Source organism: Triticum dicoccoides, chromosome 2B (genome assembly GCF_002162155.2).
Source record: "Triticum dicoccoides isolate Atlit2015 ecotype Zavitan chromosome 2B, WEW_v2.0, whole genome shotgun sequence".
In the NCBI taxonomy this organism is placed as follows: domain Eukaryota; kingdom Viridiplantae; phylum Streptophyta; class Magnoliopsida; order Poales; family Poaceae; genus Triticum; species Triticum dicoccoides.
The window spans coordinates 758,531,823-758,537,813 of NC_041383.1; the positions used below are offsets into that span (position 1 = coordinate 758,531,823).

At 42.2% G+C, this 5,991-nt stretch overlaps 1 long non-coding RNA gene across 2 annotated transcripts; it reads right to left on the reverse strand.

Annotated features, from left to right (window-relative positions):
- Positions 1–488: 488 nt before the first annotated feature.
- On the reverse strand, positions 489–3,283 carry LOC119366093. 2 transcript variants are annotated; one of them, XR_005175913.1, is made up of 2 exons: positions 1,460–3,283; positions 489–872 (listed from the first exon to the last, which is right to left on the reverse strand). It is a non-coding gene; the product is annotated as an uncharacterized LOC119366093 (long non-coding RNA). The 2 variants fall into 2 exon arrangements; XR_005175914.1 differs by having other exon boundaries at positions 489–1,211.
- Positions 3,284–5,991: the final 2,708 nt, after the last annotated feature.

Genomic DNA, 5,991 nt, shown 5'->3' on the forward strand with positions numbered 1-5,991 from the left:
CATGTTTTGGCATTGCCACAATGATGCAGGGTCACAGGCTGCATTGGCGGTGGTGTAGACGGACGATGCACGCTCTCGTTCAACGGAGGGAGAGAGTGGGACATGCCACTCATTCGGATCGAGCCTCGGTTAAGCTTAGGGGTGCAAGCGGGAGTGACTACAATAGAAGAACAGCTTGTGGTGCAAAAATAGAAAAACGGATCTGGGCCGTCAGATCTAGTGTGGATGGTACAGATACTAGTGGAGGGATCCTAGGCCACTTAATGTGCATTTTATGAAAAAAAAACCCTGCTGGCAGTTAGATGTCAAATAGACTTTTGCAGTAACGACCTCCACTTTTTCATGTCCAAACATTCTGTTATAAGATTGTAATATCTTCACACGTTCATTCCTGCTCCCTCCTTTTGCACATATGTATTGCATGCCTATTAAGTACAATACTGGGTTCCACCATATCAACTAATTATGCCAGAAAGTTGAACAAGATGATCAATCAAGAGTATGTAAACATCTGTCAAAGATATTTAAGTACATGAAAAAAAATCAAAACACCCTCTTGGCCTCTTCAACTACATGGCCAACTGGACCATCACAGGCACTAATGAGTGAGTACGTGTAAGTTGAACCATCTCAGGCACAAGGAATTCTACATATCAAACTGGACTATCCCTGGAACAATTGTTGAGTACATGTCACACTAGAGCATCCCAGGCACAACACAAGAAGATATACATAAAGTTATAAATAACATGACAGGATCAACAACCATTGCTAGCGAAAACTGCATCAACGTTGCTACTTTGATGGTACAGAACAGTTGCCTCCAGCCGTAGTGCTTCTTGCTCGAGCTTCTTGTCCTGGGAGACATCAAACTAACAAATACGATTGAGTTAGCACAAGTCCATGTATGTGTCATACATTCATGCTTACACCTGTGTGCTGCACATACCTAAATGTTTTTTATGCTAAAACTGGCAGACAAGCCAACTACTTTGTGGATCATCCTAACTTACCAATAATGTAACAAATTATATAAACATTATTTATCCTGTACAGGAAAAGCACTCCAGTGCATTTTATTCATATAGTCAGACACAAACAACCGGCGGAATTAGGCAATACAATTATTTTTACATATAAGCTTGAGCTCACATGCGAAAGTAGAATCCTATTAGAAATCCATCCTTTATAAGCCTTGCCATTATCAAAGTCTGTCGAATGTAAAAATAAGAAAAAAAACATATCATATGATAAAATAATATGCTGAATCCTCGAAGCCACTGGACATTTTTATCAGTCAAAACTGGTCACGAGTTCGAGAAGAATAACATTAGCAGACCCACCCTAATATAACTAGTGAACCATGTATTAAGTATAATAATACACACAACAATGTCTATTCTCGACATTGTATAGCGTGAAAAATATGCACGCTGCAAATAGTCATTTCTACACTTACCATAACATCATCACTATAGAAGCATTGCGGAATTAATCGTTGAGCACTGTTGACTGATTCCATGGCTGCAAAGAATTTTCACGAACATGGGATCAACATAATGTTAGGCACATCAAACATATTCTTACTTTCTTGGACCGATGTTCTCACCTGATAGTGCTGCTGCACATGCTATCTTTCAAAACAACAGGAATTCAATTGTCACCATGGAGCCTGAGATCATTTATCTTTCAAAATAACAAGCAAGAACCTTTGCTTTTCTAGTGACTCGTAACTCATAATAAGGTCACAAAGCCGCAGGAAGATGTGAAATACAGGTTCAAGATTTTTCTGTTAACAAGGTTTATTAATGTACAACATACAACTGATGATTTCTACCTCAGTTGGGTTTTCAGGAATCAGGATTATTGTGTGCGCCGGTATACAATAACTCTCCAAACAAAAACTCTATTTGACCAGAAAAGAACTCAACAAGAACAAATCGTATTTCATTAGTGCATCCTAAGTTTGTTGTCGGAGTCTACTAGCAATAATTCTTTGGCATTCTATTCTTACTCTCCCGGGGTAATTTCTCTCCTACCCACCTTATATATATTACAGTAGCACTAGTAGTACTACGGATGTACTAGTAGTCTAGTACCCATTGACATCCTAGCATACAGTAGAATAAGGAGAAGAAAAAGAAATCTAGGCTTGCTATATGTGCCACTCAGATAGGTATTTCAGGTTGTACAATTTGCTGCCCCTTACTATTCAGGTCAGATTCTACTTGCCCAAATGTTACATTGGTTAATTTGTTTTTTCTCTTCTTTTCACCAAACATATAGTATAATGTATGCTCATGGATCGAGTCTGCTAATGGCTCCATCCATGTCTTGAACTAATGGTCAGAACTCAGAAGGGTGTGTCTAGAACTGCTAAATTATAATACAATACATTTATTATAGGAATTGGTAATTGTAATCTTCACAACTAAAAAGAGCTAACTGTCCATCAACTTTTCACCGAATGGATGCGTCTTGTGACGAACGGAACAACCGTAGATATTAATATTTTCAGCGCAATGTCCTAATTTCAAATTAAGGATTATCTACCCGTCCTCAACCGACTAACTTGGTTCTCCAGAGTACTTAACAGTTAAACAGAATGTCCAAATTAGACTGCCAAACCACCAAGAACAGTAGCAATACATCATCAAATCGAAGTTGCAAAAGTGCAACATTCACACACGAGCTGATTTGACATGAACAAGTACAAGAAAATAAAACTATAGATATGCATCATACACTCTACTAGCTAATAAAATTGAGATGAAGCACAAAAGTACTAGCTAATACTACAAGTTAACATCTACTCCATAGCAGGTGAATGATTAACCACCAAAAAAATTGAGATGGAGTATTAACTTGTGGAGTATTTACTAGAAAAATTAACCACCATGGTGACACCTTGTAGCTTCGCACCACGTCACATGGGCCAGTCCGGAAGGAGCCGAGGAGCTCACCAACGACTTGCAGCCGACGAGGTCGAGGAGGACGCGGGCTGATGCTGTAGAGGCGGTGACGAATCAGCCGCTGCCGGAGCCTGAGATGGGAGGCCGTGACGAGCACACTGCGGCGCGGATCTTAGCAGTCCACGAGCTCCGATCTGGTCGGCTTCAAACTGGGCCACCGGCGGCACCGCGGGCACAAGCCATCGGAGAGATGGAACATCACCTCGGGTGTGCGTACTCGCTGGTTGAGGGGTCCGGCCCGGCGCCGTCGCCGCCGTTGTGGAGGGGAATTTTAGGTCGCTGCGACTGCGTACGTACGGGATTGGGTTTGAACAAGGACATGGGGAAGAAATTAACCTTCAGCAAGGGAGCTTTTTGCAAGTTGTGCGCCCAGATCGCTACACCTGAATCTAGGTCATCCTGAATCTGGGTCATCGATCATCCATCCAATGGTACAGATTCGTTTTTTCTATTTTTTCACCTCAGGCTGTCATTCTATTGTAGTCGCTCCCGGTGCAAGCAGAAGCAGAGTGGGCGCGGCCAATCGTGACCGACCCGTGGGCGTGTGGCCAGCAGCAATTCCACGTAGTAGAAGCACGTACGGTCTCCCCTCAAAAAAAAAAAAAAAGAAGCACATACGGTCATATCCTCCATGCATGTCCATAAAAAAGAATATCCTCCATGCATGAAATTTCTAAATAAAAAAAATGCTCCATGCATGCATGCATGGATGCCATGGTGGTCTCAGGCTTTTACGATTTTTCTTTTCCAAGAGCACAACTCTGTGAAAAAATTCAGTATTGGTATCCACTATTTCCTTTTAAGATCAAAAACTTCACTTGTTTTCTGATGCCAGAATTCCTCTTATCTATATCTATATCTTCTATATCTATATCTATTACTAATAATAAAGCGAGAAAGGTTTCATGATTCTTTTCCGTCACCCCTTTATATTTTTCAATTTTTGTGTCAACACTAGTAGAAAACAGGGCTTTGGTTGGGGCCTAGCCAGCCCATTAGTCCCGATTCAGTCACGAACCGGGACCCATGGGGGGCATACGTCCCGGTTCGTGCGCCCAGGGGGCCGGCCGGGCCTCGTGGGGCATTTTTCCCGGTTTGTCTGGACCCTTTTGTTTCGGTTACAGGCACGAACCAGGATCAATGGTCCTCGCTCCTGGCCCACAACCATTGGTCCCGGTTTGTGGCTGGAACCGGGACAAAAGGGGGCCTTTAGTCCCGGTTCCAGTCAAGAACCGGGATCAATGAGGTGCCTATATATACCCCATCGCCGGAGTAGAGCACTCCACACTGCTCTGATTTTCTGGTCGGCGAGGGGAGAGCTTTGTGGTGCTCTAGCTCACCTCCTATGCACATGAGGTGTTCGATGAAATGCCCGACCCACACTAGTTAAGCTTTCTCCTCTCGAAGCTCGACCTCGAAACTCCATTTTCCTTGAGATTTGTCTAGGTTTAGCGGTCTGTCACGTCCCGTCCCCGTCTTCAACGCCGTCGGTCGCCCGCGCCGATCTCGTCGTCGGCACCACCATGGTGAGCCTCTTTTTCTTATCTTCTTTCTACAAAAATTCTTACTTTAGATAGATACTTGTCTAATTTTCTTACTTTTATTATTGCTTGTTATTATATAGTGTGATGGTTTTGGTATCCGCCCCCATCGGCCCTCGTCCTGTCTATGATTCAGATGTGGTATATATTATCTTTTATAATTATTTGGTTCATTTATTGTTTATGACAATTATGCCGACCAACGTGACATAGATTTTATTTATCTAGGAGGTATGTGAACCAGAAATTCCAACCGACCCTATTGTCGAGAGGTTAAATTTTGTTGAAGAAGAAAACAATTACTTAAAGGAAAAAATAAAAAAAAATTGAGGAGGAGAAGATGATATTGGAGTTGCATGTTGCGGATGTCGTGGATGATCACAAAATCAAGATGGATGCAATGCATTTGAAGATTAGAAAGATTAGCAAATATGCCATTCATACCGAGGCTTGGTATCATTATGCTATTGGATCAATTGTTACCTTAGTTGCGATTATGATCGCATTTGTTGTTGCATTGAAATGTTTTACATAGTTTCAATGTATGGTTTAATTAGATGCTCTGGAGAGCTATATGTTGTTCAATGAGAACTATGTATGTACTTTGGTTTTAATGTGATGATGAACTTCTATTAATTTGATCACTTATCTATCGATGATGTTCTGTAATGGTTTTTGACACACTTAATTATATATAATGCACGCAGATGAACCGGCAATGGATGTATGGTGACAGACACACCTCCGAGTACGTTAATGGCGTGCATAATTTTCTCGAAGTGGCTGAGGCAAACAAGCAGAATGGTTTTATGTGTTGTCCATGCCCTAGCTGTGGGAATACGAGGTCTTACTCTGACTCGAAAACCCTTCACACCCACCTTCTTTATAAGGGTTTCATGCCACACTATAATGTTTGGACCAAACACGGAGAAATAGGGGTTATGATGGAAGACAACGAAGAAGAAGAGGACGATGACAACTATGTGCCCCCGGAATACGGTGATGCTGCAATGAGGGAAGCTGCTGAAGATCAAGAGGAACCAGACGATATTGTGCTCGATGATGATCTCCGTCGGGTTATTGTTGATGCAAGGAGATAGTGCGAAAGTCAAAAAGAGAAGCTGAAGTTCGATCGCATGTTAGAGGATCACAAAAAAGGGTTGTACCCTAATTGCGAAGATGGCAACACAAAGCTCGGTACCGTACTGGAATTGCTGCAGTGGAAGGCAGAGAATGTTGTGCCTGACAAAGGATTTGAGAAGCTACTGAAAATATTGAAGAAGAAGCTTCCAAAGGATAACGAATTGCCTGATAGTACGTACGCAACAAAGAAGGTTGTATGCCCTCTAGGATTGGAGGTGCAGAAGATACATGCATGCCCTAATGACTGCATCCTCTACTGCGGTGCTTACGAGGATTTGAACGCATGCGGTGCATTGCGGTATAAGATCAGACGAGATGACCCTGGTGTTGTTGAC